This window comes from Pleurodeles waltl, chromosome 11 (assembly GCF_031143425.1).
Source record: "Pleurodeles waltl isolate 20211129_DDA chromosome 11, aPleWal1.hap1.20221129, whole genome shotgun sequence".
NCBI classification, from domain to species: domain Eukaryota; kingdom Metazoa; phylum Chordata; class Amphibia; order Caudata; family Salamandridae; genus Pleurodeles; species Pleurodeles waltl.
The window spans coordinates 459,692,362-459,719,498 of NC_090450.1; positions in this window are offsets into that span (position 1 = coordinate 459,692,362).

A 27,137-nucleotide genomic window follows, 5' to 3' on the forward strand; every position below is an offset into this window, starting at 1 on the left:
CCTGTGGTGTCCCTCTGGTATGTGTGGGCGTGTCCCTGGGGCCAGGGAAGGGCACCTGTAGGCACTTTCCATGGTCTCTGACCATGGAAATATGCCTGTAGGTCCCCTAGCGCGTGCCCATACCCAGTCATTAAATAATGACGCTAAGCAAGCTTAGCGCAATCATTTAAGGCCCCCATCCCCCTGTGCTGGATTTTAGCATGGGGGATAAATATGGTGCAAAGGCCATATCGTCCTATTCTGGACGGGAATGCCTACCTTGCATCTCATTGACGCAAGGTAGGTTTTCACGTCCAGAAAATGACGTTAACTCCATAACTTTGGTGCTAGACATGTCTAGCGTCAAAGTATAAATATGGAGTTAGGTTTGCACTGAATTAGTGTAAATAAAATGACGTTAATTCAGCGCAAACCGAGTTTAAATATGGGCCTCAGTAGCAGAGTGCTTGCTTAAGGAATCATATGGGTCACCCATTCCAATCAACGTTGAGCCTTGTAGGGAAAGTAGAAAAAAGACCAAAAGAAGTAGAAGTATCTAGAATGATGGTCATCGAAAGAGTACATTCTCTAGAGAAAGATACAAACAGAGTACAATCTGTAACCCATAGTAAGTCAGAACCTCCCTTACATTCACAATGAAGAAAGAAAGCAGCACTATCTGCCTAAGAACCTAGTGAAAATAAAGTTTGCTAACAAAGCGCTTAGTGCTTTTTTGGTGAATTCATAATGTTTACACCTAGAAGTTTGGAAGTCATTACATTTTTGGAAGTGTAAATACTTCAATGTATAAAACTGTGGAAGCTCATCTGTTTCATATCAAAAGGAATGGTCACCAGTGTTCACAGGATGTATTAGAACCACCCCATGTTTATGTTATGTATGGTTTCTTCATTATATCTCCTTTGCATTAACAATTTATGCAGGGACAGCGAAGTGAGAGGCAAGCCATACAAAACATGAGCTCTCCATCCGTCCAGAGACTGAAAACAACCTAGACTCAAATTGAAAATAAAAATGTTTGGTCACTGGTAATCCACCTCACCACATTCTACATTAATACTCTATCTCCCTGCCAGAATATAAACAAACATTTGCAATTCAATAGGTCTCTCATTTGTGACAGTTAGAGCTTTTGGCGTTATTAATGTCTTTTACCTATGTGTTTTGGTTTGTAGTGTAGTGGGTGTATGCCAGGTGCCACAACAACTATCCCAGGCCTGTCACCGCAGGAGAGAGGACACAACAAGGCCATCATCTTGGGAGTGTTTTTGCCTCATTCCTGCAGACTGTCTGTAATACCGTAGAGATGCATCAAACAAGCCACAAAGAGGCACCTTAATGGCATTTAACCCAGAGAATGAGGGGGGCAAAAGAGTTAGGAGCAAAGAAAAGGGGGTAGCCATATATTTCTGTGTGTTAAACTTGTAAAGGAATTATTCCTCTACAATGGCAATATCAGCCTAACTTTTAAAAACATGGACTGCATATTAAGAGAATAACAGAAGAAGCAGCTTAAGTGAACAGGATGCTTCAAATGTGTGCAGATTGGTGAAACAGAGCTTTAGTGGTAGATGGGCCGACAGGATAGGTTCCAGAGGTTTGACATGTGACTTTGGGTCTGTGTTTTGAAAGGAAATACAGAAGGGCTGGTCCTCCGTATTCATTGAAACTACTGCCTTGGTTTAATAGTCTTATGATAGCCCTTGGCTCAGGACTGGACTCTGTAGAACAGATATGTGCACCTGAATCTCCTGGACTTTGAATGTGCTTTTTGGTGCATACACTTGTGTACTGGTTGATGGTTTTGAAGTCAGAATTATCTCTATTGGGGAGGTTACTCAAAATCTTAAGTCTTTGCCTTGCCATCTGGACCACTCAGAGTAGAGCAAGAAGCCTAGCCTTGGGCGATAGAGTGTTTTTTCACCTAGACCAGTTGTGCCCGGTGAGGCTCCTACAGGGCTGGTTCACTGGCACCTTTTTGGGCTATGAAAAGGATTAAAATGTATGTTTTTATTTCAGAATCCAAGTTACCTCCAGCACCATGTCAGAGCTTCTTGATACCCACATAAGATAAACTAAGTAAAAATAATTTATGTGGAATTTATTTACACAGTGGTTACCCTGCAAGCCCAGCATGGGATCCTGCCTCTTGGGTGACTATGTTCACAATGACACATTTGTGTTACATAAGTACAAGCAGTGGTGGGTCCTATTGGCCACAGTTTGTGAAACAACAGTTCTCCTGTTTAAAACATCTCTGGCCCATGGAGTCTGTACTGCCACTGTTCAAGATTAACTTTGAGATGTAGTCCTTGGGGTATGTACCCATATAAACAAACACACCTATATTTGTGGAGTTGTAACATGAATCCTGGGGTTGGAAGAGAGGAGAGCAGGTTAAACATTACTAGACTGTGACAGACAACGCATGGATCATTATACACAGGAGTCCAGAGGGTGATGGGGAAGCGATCTGCGCCTGTGCCAGCGACTGTGGAGGGGTTTCGAGGTGGTGCCTTTTCAAACAGGAAGCAGTGCTATTCGAACACTGTTGTAGACAGTGCTTCCGGAAGGGAAATCTGCAAAGTCCCAGTAGCTGTGAGGGGACTGTAATTAAATGTATGACACCAGTGATTTCTGAGAGGAGGAAATGGTGGAGTTTTCTCCACTTTTGTGCCTTATGATACACTGCTACTCTCATTGTGGCACCCTTGTGTTAACTTCTTTGTGCTAAAGGGTTAGGAAAATTATTGCCTCTACTAAATAAGCTCTATTTGAAAAGGCTCAAGTTACATCCAAAGGCTAAATGTTTTTTGTTATCAAGCTTGAGGCCTTGAAGTGCTTGGGTCTGGAGTCACAACTCATTTTCCACCATTTTGGAGACAACACCTTTCGCCATCGTCTTGCCTAGAACTTTTGCAGCATTAGCGTAATTTTTCCTTAAGGCATGTTGCAATGGTTAGCGTCATTTTTTTATGCTAACCATTCCTTAGCTCCATTGTGCATCAATAAGCATAAATATGGCGCACGGATGGCACTAGGGAATGAAGTTAGCTTGCATTAAAAATTAAAAATTATGACACACAACTACGCTAGCGCAGTTGTGCGTAATGTTTCATAAATATGTGCCTTATAGACTTAGAGGGTGCCAGACAGGACAGCAGGATGGACCAGCCCAGGTCCTTTGGCCACTAGTCACATGACTCAACAGGGCAATTGTAGGAAAGGCCACTTGTAGCTTGTTGAATTCCCGTAGTTTAAACAGATGTCAGCCTCATGATCCTTTGAATCCAATTCTTTGTCATGGGTGTGAAAGTGAGCAGGTCTAGATCCTCAGGCTCCTCTCAGGTCACAGACAGCAGGATAGGTCCACTTCTGTTCTTCCTCAGATCCAGAAGTGTTCTGAAGGACAGCCTAGAGATGGCAAATGTGTGCTTCCATAAGCTAGTGGGTGTGAATGACTCCTGGGCACAGACTACCAATGGCGTAAATGTTTCCTGGTCCAACGATACCTACTTTGGTCATTTCAAGATGGCAAAAGTGTTCGGCCACACTAAATGTGGACATTGAGGAATGGGGTGGATTGAGAGTGTACTCAGGTAATCCAAATGCCCTCCCATATCTAACATCAAAGTTCAGTTTGGGGCAGCCACTGTACACACAATAAAGCCATGGACCGAATTCTTGTAGAATAAATGAAGGGTTTTACCAGAAGGTAGACAAGAATTACTTTGGGATCCTGTTTCTTTTCCTTTTAAGTGCACCCATGTTATATACAAAATCAAGGAACAGATGTCTGGTGGGACAAAGCAAGTCCTTCAGCAACCAAACAGTGGCCACACATGAATTATCTTGGCATCTTGTTTTCCGCCTTTCCTGTTTTCCTATCTTTCTCTTCTACATTCCTTCTATCTAAAGTGACATATATATATATATATATATATATATATATATATATATATATATATATATATATGTGTGTCAAGCAAGCCTGTCAAGCAGGTTTTGAATTTCAAGTAGGATTTATCACTGCAGTATAAAAAATGATGCTCATCTAAGTCATCCACCTCCACGCTGGGTCTGCCTAATATGGGTCCTTCCCACTGTACCCCTCTCATTCCCCTTCCCTCCCCACTTCAACTGACACTATGGGGCATATTTATACTCTCTCTGCAGCGAATGTGCCTCAAATATTTTGAGGCACATTCGGCGCAAACTTTGCCCCATATTGAAACTTTGACACCCGCAGACGTCAAAATCCCGCCATTTGCGTCATTTTCTGGATGCGGTAAACTGCCTTGCATTAATCATATGCAAGGTAGGCGTTCCTGTCCAAAAAATGACTTAACGCCCGTGCGTCGTATTTATGCTTCCGGGCAAATATCCCGCAAGGCCGGGAGGTGGAAATTGACGCACAGCCCAATTTGCGTAAAAAATTAACGCCTGGGTCAGGGCAGGTGTTAAAATGGGCAAACACACCTGTATTTAATCAGAACACACAGAAGCAACAGCAGAGCAGCAAAAGGGAGTGATGGAGGTGCTTCTCATCCAGCGTGCACGCAGACGCAGAGCACAGCAACAACAACAGCAGCTACCACAACACCAGCAGGGACCCAAAGGCAATGTAGAAGGCAGGAAAGGATATTCCGCACCAGGACAACCCTTCATGGCCTCAGGGAACATGACATCATCCAGAGGTACAGGTTGAACTGGCAAGCCATTCAGTAGCTGCTGCGCAACATTGAGCCACAGTTGGCACCCAGCTTGCTGACACCCCGCACCATCCCAATAGAAACCAAGCTGCCAGCTCTACTTCACATGTTGGCAAGCGGCTCCTTTCAAACCACTGGCGCCCTGGTTGCCGGGTTATCAAAGCCATCATTCTCTGCCTTCTTGCCCAAAGTACTGGATGCCATCATCGGACTCACACCCCGCCACATCTGCTTCCCAAACACACAGCAGAAGCTGCAGGAGACCAAACAGGGGTTTTACCTCATTAATGGATTCCCACACGTCCTTGGTGCCATTGACTGCACACAGCCTTGTGCCACCTGCTGCAACTGAACACCTATACCAAAACAGGAAGCACACACACTCCATCAATGTGCAAGCCATTGTGGATCACCAAGGATTGATCACCAATATTGTGGCAAAGTATCCTGGGACTGTCCATGACTCATTCATCTTCCGTCACTGTACCATCAATCAACACTTTCAGGATGGACGATATGGCAATGGACTACTTGTTGGTAAGTACAGAAACCTACTTATATACACACAGCACAGCAACCCTCTAAGACACACAACACATACACCACGACAGCAACATTTGGACAGGAACACACTGAGGTTGTGACACCGCTATCCATGTTTGATAGGTCTGCAGTGAACGTGTCACACATCTGAAATCAGTGTACAGTCTAATGTCAATACGTGAATGATCACAACGCATGGAGAGGTTTGGCTAATTGTCACCTTTTAAAATGTAAGCGTCTCACTGATGTTTAAATTAATTCATTGCATATGTCTAAAGGTATGGGATGTCCAGGGTACATAGATGCTAACGTGTTACCACCACTGTAAATTGAATCTGTGTATGGAACTATCATCTCACCCCCACTGAAGACACAGGGACACCTGTATCACAAGTCACAATGCTAGGGAGGGCACACTGTACTGCAAATCCCAAAACATACTGCTGACAACCGGTCAGCAGGCAAACACTCGGTCAGCCAAGGAAACAACCCAATGCAGATGGTGAATCCTAGAAGCCTAGGAATCAAATCAATAACACAAAAGAGCCCCAGACAACACAAGACAACTACTGCCATGCAAGGTGATATGAATGGGGCAAGCTATGTCAACATGATCCCAATCATTTTCTCTTTCAGCTGATCAGGGGTATGGGATCCAGCCATGGATTATGACACCATTTGGCAACCCCAGCACTGCAGCAGAGCGTGCCTACAATGAGGCACATAGGAGGACACACACCATAGCCGAGAGGACCTTTAGCATCCTCAAGTCGAGATTCATGTGCCTTGACATCACTGGTGGCAGCCTCCTATATTCACCAGAAATGCTCTGTAAGATCATTTTAACATGTGCCATCCTGTAAAACATTTGTATACGAAGGAACATTCCTCTATTAGAACCAGAGCCACAAATGCCTTAAGAGGAGGAAGAGGAGGATGTTGGCCTGCAACATGAGGGGGAACAACAAAACACAGCTGCTGGATTGCATAGGCGCCTACATATTGCAAACAATTTCTTTTGAAACAACTCACCATCACTTCTGTAGCAACATAGGTAAATAAACACCGATAATAATCACCATATAATGGTCTGGCTAATCATTTTTGCTCACCTTTATCTCTAACTATCAGAATAAGAGTGTAGCCTCATGGAGCATTGCTGACATACTGATCAGGACACAGAAAATTCCAAAGCAATTGTGATGCGTATTATACAACAGTCACATACACACACACTGTAAATGACATATATCCTGTACATTTCACCTTGAAGGGCAATAGCAGAGGACCACACCTATTTCACACATACATGTTGACAACATGGTTCATCACAGCATATGGCACACAACTAAGACACCATCAGTCAATAAGGGAAAAAATGCCTCATACATGAAGCAGTGGATGTGCTATTGCATTGGTAACAGGAATGTATGACCAGGCCCTTGACAGCAGTAAGTCGTACTGCACCTATCTTTGCAAGGACTATCTGTGACTAGAGTTCCATATAAGCAGAACATAGACAGCAAAAGTGCCACACCTATGACATGTCAGCCCATGCCCTAACTCCTGACACACCCATGCTCCTGGTCTCACCCCACCTGTCTTAAGAGGTCCCTGGAATGGTAATATGTGTACCCAGATATCCCCTCCTCTACACACACACACACAGACTAATAATAGTAATATAGGCCCTCATTCTGACCTTGGCGGGCGGCGGAGGCCGCCCGCCAAAGTCCCGCCGTCAGGTTACCGTTCCGCGGTCGAAAGACCGCGGCGGTAATTCTGACTTTCCCGCTGGGCTGGCGGGCGGTCGCCTTCAGACCGCCAGCCAGCCCAGCGGGAAAGAGGCTTCCACGATGAAGCCGGCTCGGAATCGAGCCGGCGGAGTGGAAGCTGTGCGACGGGTGCAGTTGCACCCGTCGCGTATTTCACTGTCTGCGCAGCAGACAGTGAAATACATGTAGGGGCCCTCTTACGGGGGCCCCTGCAATGCCCATGCCAGTGGCATGGGCACTGCAGGGGCCCCCAGGGGCCCCGCGACCCCCCCTACCGCCATCCGGATCTCGGCGGTCCGACCGCCGGGATCTGGATGGCGGTAGGGGGGGTCGGAATCCCCGCGGCGGTGCAGCAAGCTGCGCCGCCGCGGAGGATTCAATGGGGCCGCGGTACACTGGCGGGACCCCGCCAGTGGTGCCGGTCCGACCGCGGCTTTACCGCCGCGGTCGGAATCCCCATTGGAGCACCGCCGGCCTGACCACCATAGTGTGCTTCACCCTTTCGTATGGTATGCCATAGTCCTAGTACATCTGACTGCATGGATGTCAGGTCAAATAATGCACTGGCTTGTAGTTTCTAAGCCCTATTATCAGCTGTAGATTGCTTACCACGTGAAAGGTACTGTTGGCCATTTTAACTCAAATCTCACCTACAGGACTTGTGAGAAACTGATGCAGCACACACCTGTGAGCACCTCCATGCAGACTACCCATTTGAACATGCACTGCCCTTGCAGATGCTTGGAACAGCATAGAAGCTGCCATTTTGTCGATTACACTGTTATGCATTGCTAGAAAAATAAGCCGTGTAACACAGCCCTTGGGTTAATGTGTCATTTTCCAAAACACAGAACAAACACAGTTTTCCATGTCAACTGTCTTGTTCTTCATCCGACCAGTCCTGGATCCTGATTGACCCTGCATATTGTCAGCCTGACTGGCACCTGTTTGTGCGTTACCCGAAAGGTTCCTTGTGGCTACATATGTCGCATACTTGCTTTCCCAACCCTCACATTCCTCCGGGGGTATTTTGTCAGGTGCTTCCTCAATGCATACTCAAATGCATTGTATAGCATAATCTGCTTTTTTATTGTACCATAATTGTGAACTTGTCTCCAGATACCCAAATCATGGTCTATCCCTTGTCTGGGTCTCATGTATGCATGAGCGACAAAGTGTGACAGTGTACCAGGGCCGTATGCAGGGATTGAGTATGGTGCCTCCAGCAGAACCAGCAACCTCTGATAATGTGCATGAAAATTCTGCACATCTTAGGACCCTGATAGTTCACACGCTAAATCAGATTGCTCACAACAAATTGATGGCCTGTGCGTGCTGAATAGTTGCAAGATTAATCAAAACAGAGGCTATGATGTTCCCAGATACAGTGGGAAATTTACAGGCCAACCTGTGTACAAATGTTGTAATGACACCTGTGATATGATCTCACTCACCACACCAAGGTTGCCCTGTTGACAGTCTCATAACACGTCTGCAGTGACAGGGTGGAACCATCCCCATGTAGGTTCTCATGTCCTCATTGGCTTTACGTCCATTGATCTCCGAAGGATACTCCGTAGATAAAGGAATAGCCACCACTGACTCATGATGAGACCTGGATGTAACTGTGACAACATAGACCCCTAAAAATATTCAGGATCAACATTGGACCACACACATGAAACAGACACCTCTGTGCAATTGATCACTGGAAATATGTGGCCAATTGCTGCCTCGTCTGCTGGTCCACCACTACCACAGGAGAGTTGTGGCCCAGTCATATGCCAACAACTGTGGCATGATATTACATTTGTGGTTCACCTTTGGCTTTCCGTGTCAATAACATGGTACCTACTTAGTCTGTTCTTGTGCCTGACTCACGGTGGGTTCACCAACAAGTGCCTAGGAAGCAGTATCCAAATTTCCAGGACATGTGATGGGCAACTTTTGGACCATTGACATGAACAAGCGTCTGCCATCTACAAATGCTTTGTCATTTGTGGTGTCTATGTTACCCAAAATCTTGGAAGTGCACACAACTGATGTTGCTACATGTATGACTAACACATGTCCTCTCTCATTTCCACACTGATTTGCATGTGAGGTTTGGGCACATTGACCTCACATTCATACAACCATATTTGCAATAATGCATCTTGTGATGCACACACACTCGGTCAACAACTACATTAGTAGCCAATGCACATACATTGAGCCATAGGCATTGAGGTATTGTACTTATGTGCGTCACATTGCTATCTTCTCCTGACGCCAAACGTGCCCAATTTGTGCAATACATATATGTAGGCCACACATATGGCCATCTACTGCGTCAGCCAAGAGTGAAAATCCTGTTAATGAAGTAGCGGATCATGGTCCGCAGTAGTATGATGTCTCACATGTGCCCATACACCATCAAGACCAAAGTGGGTGCAATCAGCCTATCTTAGCTGTGTAACAAATGTTACATAACATTAAAATGGTAAAATGACCCAAACCCAGTTAATGTCCTGAAATTTTGACTTATATGCGTAAAAAAATTACGCTTATGCCGAAAAACGACGCATAATGCCCTGAAATACATCATTTCCACACTGTACCTCAGAAAATTGGTTAAGTGTTAGACTATTTCCAAATATATGGATGCGGGCTCATTTCTACTCCTGTGCACCAAATAAATGACGCCCAGACTGTATGCGTCAAAACATTTTGACGCATAACAATAAAAACGGCCGCCATTTTATGCAGGAAGTGATGTAATAGGATATCCTGTTTACAGATTATGTACAATGGGATGACTTTCACTTTCACTTTGCAGTCTGTGATTCTTCTAGACTGTGTGGCTGTGTTGAGAGTTTTGTCTGGTTAAATTGTGCTTTTGTCTCCTGTGTGGTCCATTTCTTGTCCTTTTGTGAATAAAATATTGTTGTTGTATCCTCTCTGAGTGTTTATTGTGTACAATTGTATTGTATTGTATTGTCTTTGTTGTTTTTGTGAGTCTGTTGTTTGGTGGTGATAGTTTGGGTCTAGTTGGGCTGTATTAGTTGTTTAGTTTAAGTTTTTCACATTCTACTTTCCCCCTATTCTCCGTCGTTCCCCTTTATCCCCTATTTCCATTTTTCTGCTAAGATGCTGGGTAGGCCTCGTCTTGGCAAGATGGGTGAGGAGGAGCTTGGTGGTTTCATATGGCTGGTGTGCCATTTCCTCCCCCTTATGATTGAGGCAGGTGGGCGGGTGATACAGGGGTATCACACTGAGGCACGGAGGCTCCGGTGGGGAAAGGTCTTGCATCACCTGCAACGCATTTATCAGACACCAAGGAATGACCAACAGCTGAAGCACCGCTGGGCTGACCTCACCTCCAGGGAGCAAGATCTGCTGGACCACCTGGGCATTGGGATTGGTGGCCCTGTTGGTGAGTACAAATCATGTACATGTGCACGATTAAATGCTCTGTAGTGACATCAGATGATTTGTACAATATATGCAGGCAATGTTGTTGAGTGTGTGGAATGCTATGGAAACATACAGGGTCATTTATGTACTATGTTAAGGACCACATTTGCTAGCTGTTAGGAAGTGAGTGCTCTGCAAACTTACTGAATACTTTTGCTTAATGTAAGTTGGTGCCGCTTTTGTGTCAAACAGCAACACAAATCAAGAGCCAATTATGTAGAGATATAGGTCACATTTGCCTGTGAGGTATAGAATTTCCAAATCATTACTAACATTTGTTGACGCAACAGCTAGACTGACTTTTGAAACGCTACATGAGGCTGAAAATGAGTGCAGGCTTCACGTCAATTGATGATAGCAATGTGGCCCAAACATATGTCTCATGAGTGTCTGGTGAGTGTGTAAGGAAAGCGATCACGGAAATTCTAAAAATCTTAGGGATTATTGTGGCCCTTCGTCATTTCCGATACATGTCAGATCTGGATTTGGAGACATAGGGAACAAGTTCAAGCTGCCCTCAGCTAACATCTTAGACTGGTATTTGGTGTTTGTTGTTCCACCTTTCGTTTACGGATGGCTGGCCAAAGGTATGCACATGGGTTCATATCTCTATGGTTGGTGCAACTCATCATAGCTGGGCCACATCAAATGAAGAAACTGTAACAACATGAGGGCTTACAACTGTCCCTGCCCCTCTGTACATTGTACCTGTGTGTCATAAATTTGTCATGGACACAATGGCTGTTTGACTGGTAATGCACTCCTCAAGGAAAGTGGTTTTGGATCTCTCTCTTGGATACACATGATGAGACGAATACACTCCATTATTATGTCTGCTCACTAATAAAGGAGCATGTTAGCAACCACATGATAGTTAGGACCACTGCATGTGTGCAGATATGTGTGTAAAACTCACAGAAGACCCATAGTATGTACATGTTAGCCGTGCTATATCGGATGCAGTATCATCATGTCTGAGTGGCTTTACTTACTTATGTAATCTTACACATAGCATTTGCCTTTGGAATTGTTAGACAATGCACAGAATTTGAGCACATTTCTCCCTTCCATGCCTTACAGGTGGACCCACACCCTACACTGTTGGCGAGGTGGCTACCTTCGAGGACCCAGACAACTCCAGTAAGTGTTCATATGTCTGTTATGTGCTGTGTTTGCTGGTGATGTGTGATGGACTCCTGTGTGTTTAACACATAGCAAGGTGTGATGCGCTGGCCAATCATTTGTTTTTTTTCCATAAGTGGGTTTTCATTTTATCACCATCTTTGAGTTGGCCAATCCTTATACTCTTGTCTTATTTAGGGATTCTAGGTCAGGCTTGTACGCCCGCAATGTGAATGGGGATGAGTCATGTGGATAACACTTGAATCAGCAAGAGTCGCACTGGACCTAATCTATGATGTAGTCAGCCTGTCAGACCCACATTCTCCCAGAATGGGGCTGCTACATGCTTACCCACAGACTTATGCTTCCCAATTCACTAATGTACTTATTAAACTGTAGGTTGAACTTCCTAGCAGCATGTAGCTCCACATGTAGTGCTACGAGTATGTGGCACTAGAGTGCAATGGCCTAGATTTGCATGCAACTCATGGCCAGTGGTGTTCTTGCATCTCTGTGTTTGTTATAAGTCATGGCTTACTGGAAGTATATGATGTGGACAAAGGTCTGCATTTCCAGACATGTGTGGCGCTGGGATTGGTCAAGGGTTTGCTGTCTCTTATTTGTAGATACACCTCACCTGTGGTGTGTGTGTAGAACCAAACACATATCCAGCTTTCCTAAGCAGCTTCCTGGGTGTCCATGTTGTTTGCAATTGTTAGTTGTTAGTCCACCCCCCACCCTCAAACACAGGCATGGGCTTGTGAATAGTGTACCTAGGACTGATGATACAAGTTTGGTACACAGACATGAAAATCAGTGGATCTTTTCTCTGAACCTAGTATACACACTCATTTTTCCCACATGAGTACTATTCTAGGAAGTCCATTTACAACTTGCGGTTCATGTGGCCCTAGATTTCCATCCCATACAATGACATTTGTAGCCCTGACATTGGTGGAGGATGTGCTGCATGATTGTTAGCTGACAACTGCTATGTGTGATAGAAGCTTTGTAGGCTGGCATGCCATGTACTTCCTCAGGGACAATCAATGATTCGTATGATGATATGAGCTGTTACAAGTACAGTAGATGTATTGTCTGATTTACTTCTTGTACCATTTCACACAATGCAGTTCCTAAAGTTTTTCTATTTGTCTTCACAGCTGCAAATATGACACCCATCCAGGTGCGGGAATTTCGAATGCAGGCAATGAGGTATCAGCACATACTTCAGGTAGAGTCTGGGTACCGAAGAATGGCCTGCTGATACCGGCAAGAACGGGCCTCCGGAGCCTAGAGGGCATTCCCACAAGGCAGCCCTTCTTTGCTCACCACAGCCACCACCAACACCACCACCACTACCACCCAGGTGGCACCACCAACAGCTGGGACCGTTGTGGCAACCACCTCAGCAAGTGCTCCAGGCTCTAGCACAGCACCACCTGCAGGGCAGCCCACAGCCATGGACAATACACGGCCCCACACTTCCTCAGCTGGCACCCAGACCACCCCAGCTGCACCTATTGACCCTGCTGCTTTTGGAGAGATGCAGCATAAATTGGACCGTGTCCTGCGTAAAATGAGTCAACTGCGGCAGGAGGTGCGACATGTAAACTGGCGGGTGCGGTCAATCAAGCGGACCCTCCGGAGGGCCAACCTATAGACATGTTGACGGACAATGAATCCCTCCCCTCCCTCCTCTTTCCTTATTCTTATACTTTGTGGATTTAGGGGGCTTAGTGTTAGGCTAGTATAGGCTGTTAGTTTAGTTAGTGTTAGTGGGTGGGGGGGTCCTGATTATTTCTACTGTTTCTTTTTGAGTGTGTGGGTGGGTCGGTGGGGGGCAATGTTAAAAATAAATATAAAAAGATATAAAAATATTTTTTTTTACAAAAAATATATATTTGTTTAGTATAGGATAGTATGTGTTAAGGTTAGTATCTGTTGTCCTCCATGTGTCCCATCTCATAAGGGGGTTGATGTTTAGAACATTTCGTTAAATGTGATAAGTAAGCTTAGCTTAGGTTAGTTAGGGACATTTGTGGGTAATGAGCAGTTAGGGTAGATTAGGGTAGGCAAGGCTTTTCCCAGAGTTTTCTCTTCTGTTTTTACAGATTAATAAATATGTAGTAAACCCTTTACAGTATGTGTGACATGCTTGTAGATCAGGGCCTTGGTATGAGTGTACATGATTTCTTTTGTATTACAATTTGTGTCCTATGCTACAAACAAATCCCAAATGAGCTGTAACATTGGCAGCTACCCCAAAGCTACCTTGCAAAGATTAGACCATTCATTGCAACCACCAATCACAGTTACTATGGATCCCAACACGTTTTTTTCAATAAGTATGTTTTCAATGTCATATACAGTGCTTCCAGATTTAGCATTGGGGACACTGTGTTATGTCTGACTGCAGTCTGATGTTCAAGGAAACCCTTATAAGGTGAGTGGTAGTATGCACTCCTGTAGTATAGTGTTCATGACTCACATAGATAATTTGTTACACTGTTCAGCATGATTACTTATTTGGATGTAAACTCAGACACCTCCATTCATGCAGTTTGGTGACTCTTCGCTTAGATTTGTGGGCAATGTTATATGTGTTAGTTTTGCATGGAGGCAACATTTTGCTGGCACTATTTAATGGCTTAGATATCCCTTGAGGAAGCATTATTCTGTCCAACACAGCATTATGGTGTATAGTTTCTCGATTTATCAGATATTACCCTCAGGAAGGGCAGAGTATGGAAGAATCCACACCACTGTGCATAGTTAGCAGACTACATTATTTCAGGACAGTTGTATTGACAAGCTATGTAATTTGACAGGAGGCAAAATTCAGTGGTCTACTGCATGGTTGGTGTGTCACATTACACAGAGCCAAAGTGGCTGTGTAAGTACTATTTATTGAAAAGTGCTGTAGTGTTAAATGTACATTGTCCATGATTGTGAGTCCATTATAGTGACATCTTCCATTGTGATCCTACACAAGTGCTAAAGGACAAATCATTGGACATGCTGGGGTGATGTGTCAGACAGTACAGAGGGACAGGATTTGACAATGAGTTAGTGAGAGACAATCACAAGGCAGGCTGATAAGATATACAGTGGTTTGCAGAACAGAGCTTGAGTACAGTTGTTGCAAGACTGGCATGTTACGAAGCGCAGGACCTTGGTAATAGGTGGCCATGTGGCAGGGACTAGTGCTTCCGGGTACTTTTACATGTGAAGGTGATCTGTTCCATGTATTCATCTTCTGATGTGTGTGTTGCTTCCTCTGTCCTTGGTGGTGGTGGTTGTGAAGGGGCAACACACACCTCAGTGTTTGAAGACGTGGAGTCAGACATCCAGGTAGCTGCTACCTGTGGGTGTCTTAAGGGCAGTACTGCTGCAAGGAATATCTGCTGGTTCTTAAGAATAGCAGCCACATCACGATGGTAGGCAGCCAGGTCGGCCCTGAGGGGGTCATGATTGCATTAGTGCATGCAGTGGAAGGTTTGGGGTGCGAGGTGTTGTGGCAACTTCCTTACTGCAGTGGTGAATTCCTTTACAGTTTGTTTCAGTCCTTGCAGGATGGATGTTAGCACTTGCATGGCTGCTGCCTGATCTGAAGATGACATCATGCACGAACGCATTCCCTCAAGAATGGCTGCCATATTTTGCATCCCCACCTGCACCTCCTTGACCAGCTCCCACTGTACTCCGACTACAGTTCTCTCAAAGCTGGTGCCTGTGTCGTCTGAGTCCTGAGCTGTATTGGAGGTGGCAGGTCTTACAATTGGGCTGGTGGGTGGGTCCTCCGTGATGGCTGCTTGTTCTGTGCTCCTCCTTGTGACTGAAGGTGGGGTCTGGAGGGTTCCAAGGACATCTTGGAGGGTCTGGTGGCTGATGTTTGTCAGCTCGTCATCCATGTCATCAGGGTAGTCCTGGACAGGCACATCCGCAGGAGATCCATCGTCCTCTGCAATGAAATAGGGTACAATTAGTGTGTCTGTGTTGTGGTATTAGTGATGTGACATGCCTGCCTTGTGATGATTTCACATTGCGATCTTGGTTCCTGTTCATTGATCCAGTCTTTCAGATGGGCATTCTCCCAGGCCTATGCCCCACCTGCATGTCACATGTATAGTGGTAAGTTATTAGACTTTTCGGCATCATTGTAGTCAGGCTGTGGCAGCTTAAAACAATAATTACAGCAATTCAACCTGTAATAAAAACCTTTTTTGTCTGGAGCTCAATGGTCTAGATTTCAGGCTATAGTGAGGGTAGAGGGATGTGCTGGCACGGTTATGGGGGCATGTCATAATTCCTTGTATGCTTGTATGCTGATTGAATTCCGTCAACAGAGTCACCCAGTGTGGGGATATGGGTTGCTTGCATAAATGGAGGACTTCTTTGTAGCAGAGAGAATCCTTCACTGCTGCCGCCCATTTATGCTCTGCATCATGCCAGGCCTCTAGGAGAGTGATGGTTAGGGAGTGCCAGTGGAGGTTAAATGTGTGCTTTGCAAGGAGGAGTGCCAAGAAGGTGAAACGAGTGTGCACTTTTTATAATGTTTGCTGCCTAAAAATGCCTAATGACCATACTTCCAGGGCGTGAAAGTTAGGTAGTTCTGTGACCATCTGATGGCATTGTGGACTGTCTTCCAGTAGTGTTGAAAGGCCAGGCAAGACCACAGCATATGCAGTTGGTCCTCCTCTGTGGCATGGCAGTGTGAGCAGCTCGTTTGTGCATCAGGGAAGTATCGGTTAATTTGGCCTAGGGAAAGGAATGCTCTGTCTATAAGAAAGAATTGTCTGTTTTTAAATTTTGTGAGATCCCCTGAGGAAATTCAAGGGTTTGCAGCGATTCTTGATCATGCAGTGCACTCCTATTTTCATCCTCCCATTTGTGAAGCCGGGGAACAAATGCTGCCAGAGTGTCTTGTACAGGGAAGTGATCTAGTGTGTTGTCAGGGAGACAGATCAGTGGGTCGTCTGCATATAAGGGCACAGAGTGAGCCCTGCCTTCCAACGGTGTACCCCACTCGCAACCCCCCATCCTTAATTTTATAGATAGGGGCTGCAACGCAAGAGCAAATAAAAAGGGTGATTGTGGGCACCTCTACGTAGTGCCCCAGTGTACTGGGAAGGAGGCCGAAACAGACCGACCCAATCACACTCTAGATATTGGTTTGTTGTGTAATTGTCTAGTGTAGGCCTGCAATCTCGGGCCCACGCCTAAGCGACAGAGCACCTGAAAGAGATAAGGCCATGTTAGGGTATCAAATGCCTTTTCCAGATCTAAAGTTAGACACACTGCCTGTGGAAGCCATGCTTTGAAGTGGTCCTAAACATGAAAGAGATGGCAAATATTTTGTGATGTGCTTCGTCCTGGAACAAAGCCAATCTGATCCAAGTGAACAAGGTCAGGGAGGACGCGAGCATAATGATTGGCAAGATTTTCACCAGTATCTTATAGTCCTATTGTACCAGACAGTACCCCTAAACAATTTTTTATGTCAACAACTTAATGTAGAGTGTGGAATGACTAAACCACCAATGGTGGAAGGTTAGCTCTTGGGCCCATATTGGCAAGGAGAAAATGTAGGGGGGCCTCCCTGTAACTAGTCAGATTCACCTCAGATGGAGAGTCTGCAGTGCGCTTAGGTATTGCACCCTATAGGAATGTTCACCTAGGGGATGTTGGTTAGTGACATTTGACTACTTCTGACTGGAAGTGAAGGGAGTAGTGCACAGAAGGGGGTCATGTTCACATCAGACAACACATTACAACATTAAAGCTAAGCAAAAACATGTTAAAGCAGAATTCATCTGTTATAATAGTCACTGAGGGAGGCAATAAAATGAGCGTATTTGCAGTTTGTGGGGGTACACTCAATGGGATTAGGAAGCCCACCTGGAAGTCATTAGAGTGGTTAGTTTCATCATCAGTGGTAAAGATGTATGGGCCTTTGTCATCATCCATGCCTGCTGTAGTGGCTCCCATGGCAGTTGCCTCTTGCAGGGCTCATCATTTGTCTTCTATTATCTGTTGCAGATCCGGGGGTGTCATTGGAGAGGCGCATGATGCGGAATGTCCTGGAATCTTGCTCCACTGTTTCAGGTGTGCTTTGGGGGAGTTGAGGTCTTGGCGTGGTGATGTGGAGTGTTTGTGCCATAGTGTTGGTTCTCCCTATCCCAGGCCTCTTTGGGATTCGTGAAAAAATGGAAAGTGTCTCTGAATAGAATTTTAAGGCATGCTGGGAATAGAAGTGAGTATTGCACTCGTAATTGGCGTAGGTGTTTCTTGACCTCCAGAAAGAGGTTTGTTACCATTGCACCACCCTAGTGTAATAAGGGAACATCATGACCACTTTATCCTCTACCCAGAGAGGGCTGTGACAATGGGCTGCTCGAAGAATGGTATCCCGGTCTTTGAAGTGGAGGGGTTTTCCCAGCATTGGGCGTGGGGGAGAGTCAGGAGGGTGCCGTCAGAATGCCGTGTGCTCAATCCAATGTGAAGAAGGGGGTGAGGTCCGAACTAGTGGTAATTGTTTCGAACCAGGTTTCCAAGAAGGAGATTGGATCCTTACCCTCCAATCCCTCTGGTAGTCCCAGGATCCACACGTTGCACCACCGGGAACGTCCCTCAATATCCTCTGCCCTCTCCTCCAGAGTGCGGACTCATACTTGTAGTTCCTGGATAGCGCATTAGTTGTCTGTCACAATGGGTTGCAGAGTGCCCACTGTTTTTTCACTGATAGTTTACAGTGGTTGTCACTGAGGAAGCTGAGCTCAGCGGCCAGTGTACCAATCCTCATCTTGACTGTGGCACAGGAGTGTTCTGTGGGGGCAAATTCTTATAGTTTGCCAGACATGGACATCGCTGAGGTAATGCCTTTCTGCCTTTGTGTGGTGTGTCAGGAATGGCAGACTGTGGAGGGCCACAGGGGAGGTGAAGATGAGGTAGTCAAAGTCACATCTACGGGTCTATAGAAAGTCTCCCCTGGTTGTGGGTGCCAAGTCAGCAGAAGAATTCTTGCACGATCAGGTAGAGTGGCTAATGTGGGGGTGGAAAGTTGCCTCCCTCTGCCCCCTGCACATGCTGGAAGGGTCACAGTGCACTTGTCTGATAGACTGGGGAGGGGTGCTAAGACCTGAAGTAGCCCCCCCCCATGCGTCCCGACTTGAACACAGATATTGAGGGGGGTTTGTGTGTAAATAGGCCCAGTGCACTTCCCCTCCAGCAGGTGCCTCCTGAGTGGGCCCAAATGGGTTAAGTGGTGTGTCTCTTCCTCTCCTTGTGCCCCAAAACGAGCGCTGATGAGGGGAGGGAGGACGATGGAAGCTGGTGTATGGTATGTTTTCTCAATGGCCTGGTGTGCAGGGACATGTGGCTCGGTCATGCACCCTTCGACAAGGTGCATGGCTGTTGGAGCACACTGGTCCAGATGCTACGCACTGGTGGGTTCAGATAAGGGTGCCAACTCCTGCGGGCCGGTGTATGACTCTGTGCTGTAGGTAGTGGAAGAATACTCCAGGTAGGTTCAGGAGGCAGTGGCTGGCCTCAGTGGAGGCAGAAATTGCCGGTGGCAATCGCTTGTAGGCAACTTAATCACAGTGCAGTGTGAAATAAGGAGTGGTTGGTCTTCAAACCTCTGAGGGGGCCCTTGAGGGCAGCAGGTGGACACTACAGCTGCAAAATGTAAGGCGGCGGTGTGTATGGTTTGGCCGCTCGCCCCCAGTGCCAGGAACACAGCCTCTAGAGGTAGAACCCCCCTGCGCACACCAATGAAACCACCAATGTGGGGTAAGGAAGAGGTGAGAAGTCCCCAGGTCGACGCGTGGAAGGCCGTGCTGGTTTATGGCTGACCTCATAGAGTGGTATCAATGCCGTGGCTCACCTATGTTTCCAGGCCGCGAGGGAGGCAAGGTCCAATGCACGCCTCAACTGCTGCAAGCGATGCAGCACCCCCAGTCCATGGCAACTTGGGTCTCCCAGCAGGTGGGGTGATTTGCGGGAGCATGGTGTGCTTTCGGGGAGGGATGCTGGATTAATGGGCCACCCACAGTAAATGCCCCTATGAGAGCACCTGCTATAGGGGGCTAAGGTGTGTCAGCCTTCGCTGCAGCCAGAGCGGCCTATTTTCACTGTGACTTGCCCTATTGTGCGCATCACGCTAGCACCATTTTGAGGGAGGAAAGAAGTCAAAGGAGCAGGCCCAGTTGCCGGGGGGGTCTGTCGGTTTGCCATCTCTATGCGGCAGGGCATCCTCTGCTCACCGTCCACTCGTGTCCCCAATTCCGGCAGGATCCAACAATGTAAAAGGGGGGTCAGGGCCACCGGGTTCAACAGTTGATGCAAATCCCAGGCTACAGTAATACCTGCATGGTTTGGGGCCTGGGAGGGATCAGCCTCTGGGTTCCAACAGGAGCCAAATTTTCACTGCTATAGCCCCATTAAAGGCATGTGGCTATCGCTGTGTCACAGTAAGGCTCCCTGTGGTCCACTGAAGGGGGCCTGAGCTCATATGGTTAAAAATTTGCAGACTGGCAACTAAAGCCTTTAAGGTTCATGTCCACCATCTTGGCAGGTTCAGCCACACCCCCTGCAGTGGCTTGAGCTGCATTTCATTACATTGCATTCTGTGAGTCATTCTATAGGTGGAACATGGCCATTCCCATTCATCCCTCCATGGATTTAATGCAGTCCCAAATTTACAAATGTTTTTTAACCTTGGATTGCATGAAATCGCTACACCTCATAGAAGATAGTGTAACAAGGAGAAAGATCTTTTTTTCTCCTTATTTCCTCTTTCAATGTGTGCTGCAATCTGTGTGTGTGCTGCTTCTGAATTCCCTGCGTTGGTGTAGAAACAGTGCCACAACAACGTTTCTGTCAATGTAAAGAAGTGAGTGTGTAATGACTAGCAGAGGTTCTGTACTGGAAGCTTGCCCACACTTCCAGTACAAAATCTTCTGCCTGGAAGTACTGCAAAACGTTCCACACATTCAATATGTGTTGTTTAGTGCAGAACACATGCACTGTGTGAAATGGTTGAAGAATGTAAAAGATTTCTCCAAGGTAATGACTGCGTTCTTTTTATTGCAAAGCTCGTTCTCGCTATTTTACTTGATCAGACTTTGCGCTGACATATACATGTAACATGTGAGCCTTTTCCACTGCAAAATACCCATGTAAGAGTTTGCATGCTTTGCATCACTTTTCATGATTTTGCATAAATGGAAAGTCTTGGTCAATATGCCCCTTGTTGTTTTGCCCCCCTCCTCACCACTCTGGCCCTCAAGCACCTTCACCACCCATTTTTTTTAAATGACACCTGATCTTGCAACCCTCCCACATCACCCTCAGCATTATTATCCCTTCCTCACCAAGGGATTGAAAAAAAAACCTACTGTCAACTAACTCCACTACGCTTAGGTTTACCCTTCCCCCTCTGGCCAAAACTGGGAAAAACGGGTTGTGTCTTGCCAACCATCCTACCACGCTCTTCCTTATCACCGCTCTACCCAAATAGATTTTTAAAAAATTCCCTCACATTCAGATATCCTCACCAACCACCTACTGCGTTTACCATCCCCACCATCCAAAAAGCCTCGGTGTCCCACCCATGCGAACCTGTCTTCCAATCTGGAGCCCTGCTTGATGGCCTTCTTGAAGTAGAAAGCTCAGAGGTGCATTGCTCAAAGGCTTTCAGACAGCCCTGTGAGCGCAGCTTTGAAATTCCCATATATACGAGGGTCAGCAGAGACCAGCACTGACTGGGTAGTGTAACTGTTTAAAGAGACCTCTTCACCTATAGCATCAGAGCAGTGGGAAATATCTTTTGTTTACCCTTTCTCTGACATGTTAGCAGTGAATAAGCAAATCAAGAATCCATATTCACTCTTCTGGCTCTCCATGGGATTTCTACATATCAGGTGGATTAGTAAGAGTTCAATCTTAGCACAAGGAAATGACTTGAGTTGACATCAACGAGAAATTATATGTGAGTCTATTAGAAATGCTCTAGACGCTCCAGAGCTGCAAGTCATATTTTAAACACAGTGCAGTCTCAAATGCATTGACTTGCAAACCTATTCCGTCACAAAACATTGTCAGAAAGGTGGATGCTACCAATAAATGAATATAATAGGTAAAATGTCCCACACTGTGTAAAAAAAGTTGCAAGTCCAAGGGGCTCTCCCTTTTTCTTTTTTAGAATGCAGAATCTGAGATGGATGTTTAAAATGCTATTCTCTAGTGCAAAACCAAGGTATGACGCATGTTAAGTGATACATATAGGACCTGGAATAAGAAATGCAGATTGTGAACATTCTCAACTGATTTGTCTTGGCAAAGGGTACCTGCATTTTAGAAACCAAACCAGTTCACTCGAGGCTTACCCAACTCCTTGACCAATACTGATTTCTTTTTATTTGTTTCATTTTGACAAAAAATAAATATTACTGGAGCACCCATAATGTCAGGGACAATATCAACTAGAGGGCACCACCTATAGGCATTGCAAAATTACCACAAAAGACCGTACTATTACAAATTTGAGTGTTTGATTAGCATACCAGAAGGCAACTTATTTTATTTTAACAGTTGGCTATTTTTACATCGTTCTTTCAAGGAATCCAGGGCTACAATAGAGCGTGATTTAGCTACATCTATAATGTGTTCCTACAGAACGCGTGTGCCTTGACTAATGATATTTGTTCAACCAGAACCACCTTCTCACAACCTCAGTGTCAAAGAACTGCTCCACCACGGGTGACCACACATTAGTGACAGGCAGTCCAGAGTTCAAGCCACGCTCTATTAAATCGCACGGGTTACTAAAGGAAATTAGTAAAACAAGGAAGTGGCTCTTTAATTAAAACCTAAGACCTCATTTATTTCCTGAAAATTGACAAATACTGTAAAGAAAAGCAGGAAAGATTGTTATACAGCAGAAAGGGTTAGTGTAGTGTGGTGCGTTTGAAATTATTACCTTAATCCTCACCTTTCCTGAAGAACCTCGCTCTTGCAGCAGTTTAGGAAACATTAATATTCACTGCTCGCAATTTCTTAAAATTGCTGTGTATATCAATTCCCACAGTCCATTTCTCCCAGTAGGAAGGCTTATTTTACATCCAGGATGCATCAATGTGTTTTCTCCATGCTTGTCAATTCACCAAAATACCAAAGGTACCAGAAATGGTATTACCTGCCCTTTAACCCCCAATGACATCACAGAAAGTGACATTACATGACCCAAAAGTCCTCAGTTACAAGAATCAGACACAACAGCTCCGACATGTCAGATTCCTTGAGCTGCCCTGCGCACCCCCACCCCTCTATCGACACCATGGTAGCTCTGTATTTATTTAATATATAGAGAGCTTCATGGTGCACATTTTCCAGACAATGCAGCATACCCACAAACAGCGCCTTTAGACTCTACGGGTAATTAGGTGGGCGTTAAAATCACTGATTGATGAATGCATCAGAAATTCTGACGCATCTGTAGTGCTAAATTCACGCATTGTTGGATTAACTTTGTTAAACTGATGCAACTCCAGCAATGCGAGGAGTCTCCCATAAGAAAAAGCCCTTTATCAATTTTACGCCTGTTCTGAGGAGGCAGTACATTTTTGATGCAGTGAAGTCGCAGAATGACGCACTGAAATGCTGTAAGTTTCACGGCGTCAGCTCTGTGTGGTTTTTCCTGTGAGAACGCCTACCTTGCATACATTCTACCTGGCATAGGTATGATGTGATGCAGGGCTTTACAAACTGATGCATTGGGTCCAATGCGTCAGTTTGTAAATATGGAGCAGTGAAGGGCACTGCTAGTGCCACTACTGAGAAAAAAAATTACGCAGAGGTGGCCCAGAGAGCTTGAAATGAGGCACATAGGGCCTGATTCTAACTTTGGAGGACGGTGTTAAACCGTCCCAAAAGTGGCGGATTTACCACCTACCGTATTACGAGTCCATTATATCCTATGGAACTCGTAATACGGTAGGTGGTATATCCGCCACTTTTGGGACGGTTTAACACCGTCCTCCAAAGTTAGAATCAGGCCCATAGTCTCTGATGGCAGAGTCACACACTTCCTAGCATTTCCCTCTGCGGCTATGGCACAGAAATCAACTACAGCAGAAGAGTCACTATTTCTGCTTAGAAAAGATGTGCTCGGCACTGCATGTTCACAAAATGGTCACAATGTCACATTGTGTGTTGAGCCAGGGCATCCATCTCCACTCTATAATCCATTTCTGGAGGTAGAAGATGAGACTAAAAACCTGCTTTACAAGAGAGTTTAACTATATGAAAGCTGGCAACCCAACACACACTACTGAAACAGAGTCAATGAAAGCTTATTCTCCCTGTTGTAACCAGGTATGTTCAAACATGAATAAGTTTCTTCTCTTATGGACAATGCACTATTTATTTATGTATTTTTGTGTTTGTCTGTAGCGCATCCGTACCAAAATAACAAGCAATTTTGTTCTTTACAGAGAAAACAACAAGGAGAATTTATTTACAATGAATAATGAAAATCTCCGCAAGGAAGACCAACCTAGGATCATATGCAAACACATGTAACAGGTCCTTTTCCAAAGGAGTTGCCCCTAAAATAGACCATGCTCATTCTTGTAACTGCTCCTGACAGTGATAATATGAACATGTAGAAGTATCAATTGAAAACTGTGAATAACTGGAATATTTTCCACCGAGTGACATCAAATAGACAATACGCGCAAACATCTAGTTATCCATAATGTCATTCCGAAAACCCAAGGTGGAAAAAAGCAAAGAAATCAGAGATACCAATCTATAGTTTTATGATTAAGGCTCCTAGTTTTCCATTTTTACTGATTTTTATGGATAAATGTAGACAGAACATCGATGAAATCTGTATTTATTTCTAAACATGGAAAATAGGTCTTCTTTTGAGTGATCTTGATGGTGTCAGTCATTACTGAAAGGTCAATAGCTGCCTAACATAGGAAGATGTTAAAGATCTGTAACATGTTTCTAGTGAAGCTTTAAACAGTTGCAGTGGAGCATTGTACTGAAGTGGTAATGGCATGGTATTGAATTTCATATGACAGATGTATTATATAAGGCTTCACATGGCACTAAACACACAAAGGGCCAGATTTAAGAAAAGTGGAGCTACATTACATATATCGCCACTTTTCTTGCGGCCCCTTGCGCCACCCTATCGCCACCATGTGTGTGCCATATTTAAAATACAGCACACCATGGTGCAGGGTAGGGGGCAATAGCATCAGAATTTCTGACACTATTGATGTACTATTCAGGGTTAGCAGCAAGATTTTGCCGTTAAAAATGAACAGTACATCGGGGCCCATTCAAAATAAAGGCATTCCCCCTTTTAACTTGTGCCCTGAGCAGGCGTTAAAATGGCAACAAAATGATGCAAAGAAATCTTTTCGATTTTTTTGCGCCATTTTTTTGCCACCATAACGGGAAATGTCCCCCTTGCATACATAATGCCTGTTGCAGGCTTAATGCGGCTCCAGGGGTTACAAAGTGGTGCAATGCATGCATTGCGCCACTTGCAAATATGGCGTGGTGATTTTTGCCTCTGGCCAAATTAGCGTAAACAAAAATGAAGCTAATGTGGTTCAAGGAGGTACAAGGGGTTCTTAAATATGCGCTAAAATGCCATATTGCAATTGTGCCTTGATCAGTTAAATAAATGAGGAAATATGCTAGTTTCTGGTTAATCATTTCACAAAACACAAAATAAATAGGAATAAGTACAGATAAAAAGAGCAAAACATAAGTATGAATAGCTACAAATGGAAAAACCAAAAGAAAAGGCTATTAAACCAGGATGCCTGTTTATGTAATATGTGGGTTCCAAACTCCAATAGTTTGAAGAGACTTTATAAACTGTGGTATTTTGAACTTTGCAATAGGCATGGACTGAATAAAGCAATATTCAGCTTTAGGAGAGGATTCTTACATCACACTATTGAAAACTAAGCTTTAAATCTCACCACTGTAACATATTTGTAGTGAATAACGGCCTTCCAGAAGGCGTGTTCAAGAAAGTGGATGGGAATGGGACCTATGTTTAACAAATCTATACCATAGAGTTCCACATCTAACCAGAAACTGCAATTGAACTGGCCGCCACTACTCAAAACTTGATTTTGATTGAGAGCAAAAGTAATGGGGCACTGACGGCAGCGCTTGGTTTGTCAATCAAGTCATTCATCAAGAAGACATTTATAACTAGTGTTGAAACATTCAGTACAGCACAACACCGTGAAACACCTCTTGACAGACATTTAATGATACTGTTTAATAAAATGCCAAGCATCTGCCAAATGACAGTGCTATGAGAATGCGGCAAGTGCGTCATACAAAGTAGAGAAATATTCTCGGAATGTTCACTGCAATACTGTTGACACCTAATTATGAGTGGCCCATAAAATACTCCACTATCAACCACCTCTGCTTTTTCTATTACCAGAGGCCTCTGTAAAATTGGAGGGAGAATAATGGGGATTATGACTTCTTGGGTCATAACATGAAGAAATCAGACTTACCATGCCAATATGTTTTTCCCCGATATTCCACCCAGGAACAGCCCCTGCTGAAGCGGTGATGTTTCTGTATAGGTTACCACTGAGCAGCAGAGATCCCACTAAACTCACAATTCCAATGAACCTGGAGACTCATTAAATTGGCCATCAGAATTAATGAGCCTCTTGCATAAAGGGAGAGAAAGGAATAATACACAGAATGACAAACACAAAGGGGTGGCACAGCAGATGCCTCAGCGACTATTTGGGCCAAAGAAGAAGATACACCACCCATTAGCTGAAGGAAGAGCGATGCTAAAGTCTAGCACCTGCGCCCAATGCACCTAACGGAAGTAGCTCACTTTGAAGTGGTGAGCAGCGTGCAGTAACATAGCAATGCACATACAATGTAAGATCAGCAACAGAACACCGCACCCCCCCGCACATTGTGCACATTCTTCAATCACAGCTATGCCATAGCTCAGCCAACTGGTAGATCTGACCACAGTCGCCATGCGCTGCTGCCAATGGATTGGATGCCTGCAGCACTACTTTCACACCACACAGGAAACAGATCAAGTGGTGAAGAGATACAAGATGCTACATTTCGGTGGGGCAGAACTGTATAACCTATTCAAACACCTCCCCAACACTGGAGTGAACAATTACTTCGACATTGCAGTGGTGCCTTTGAACTACCACTTTGATCCCCATCTCAACCCTCACTGTGAGAGGTTCAAATTGAGACAAGCCCGGCAAGCGGACAATGAATCTGTGGACATCTTCTAATCATATCACCGCAAGTTAGCAAGCACCTGCACCAACATCAACCTGCTGGACAAAAAACAGAGCTCAACTGATTCAGGGCTGCTAGTCATCAGTCCTCAGGAAGCTCAAACTGCGACAACCAGGTATCTTCCTAGACAATATTCTGATTCTGGCGAGGTCTGGTGGTAAAAGTTAAATAGGAGCAAAGTCAACACCAT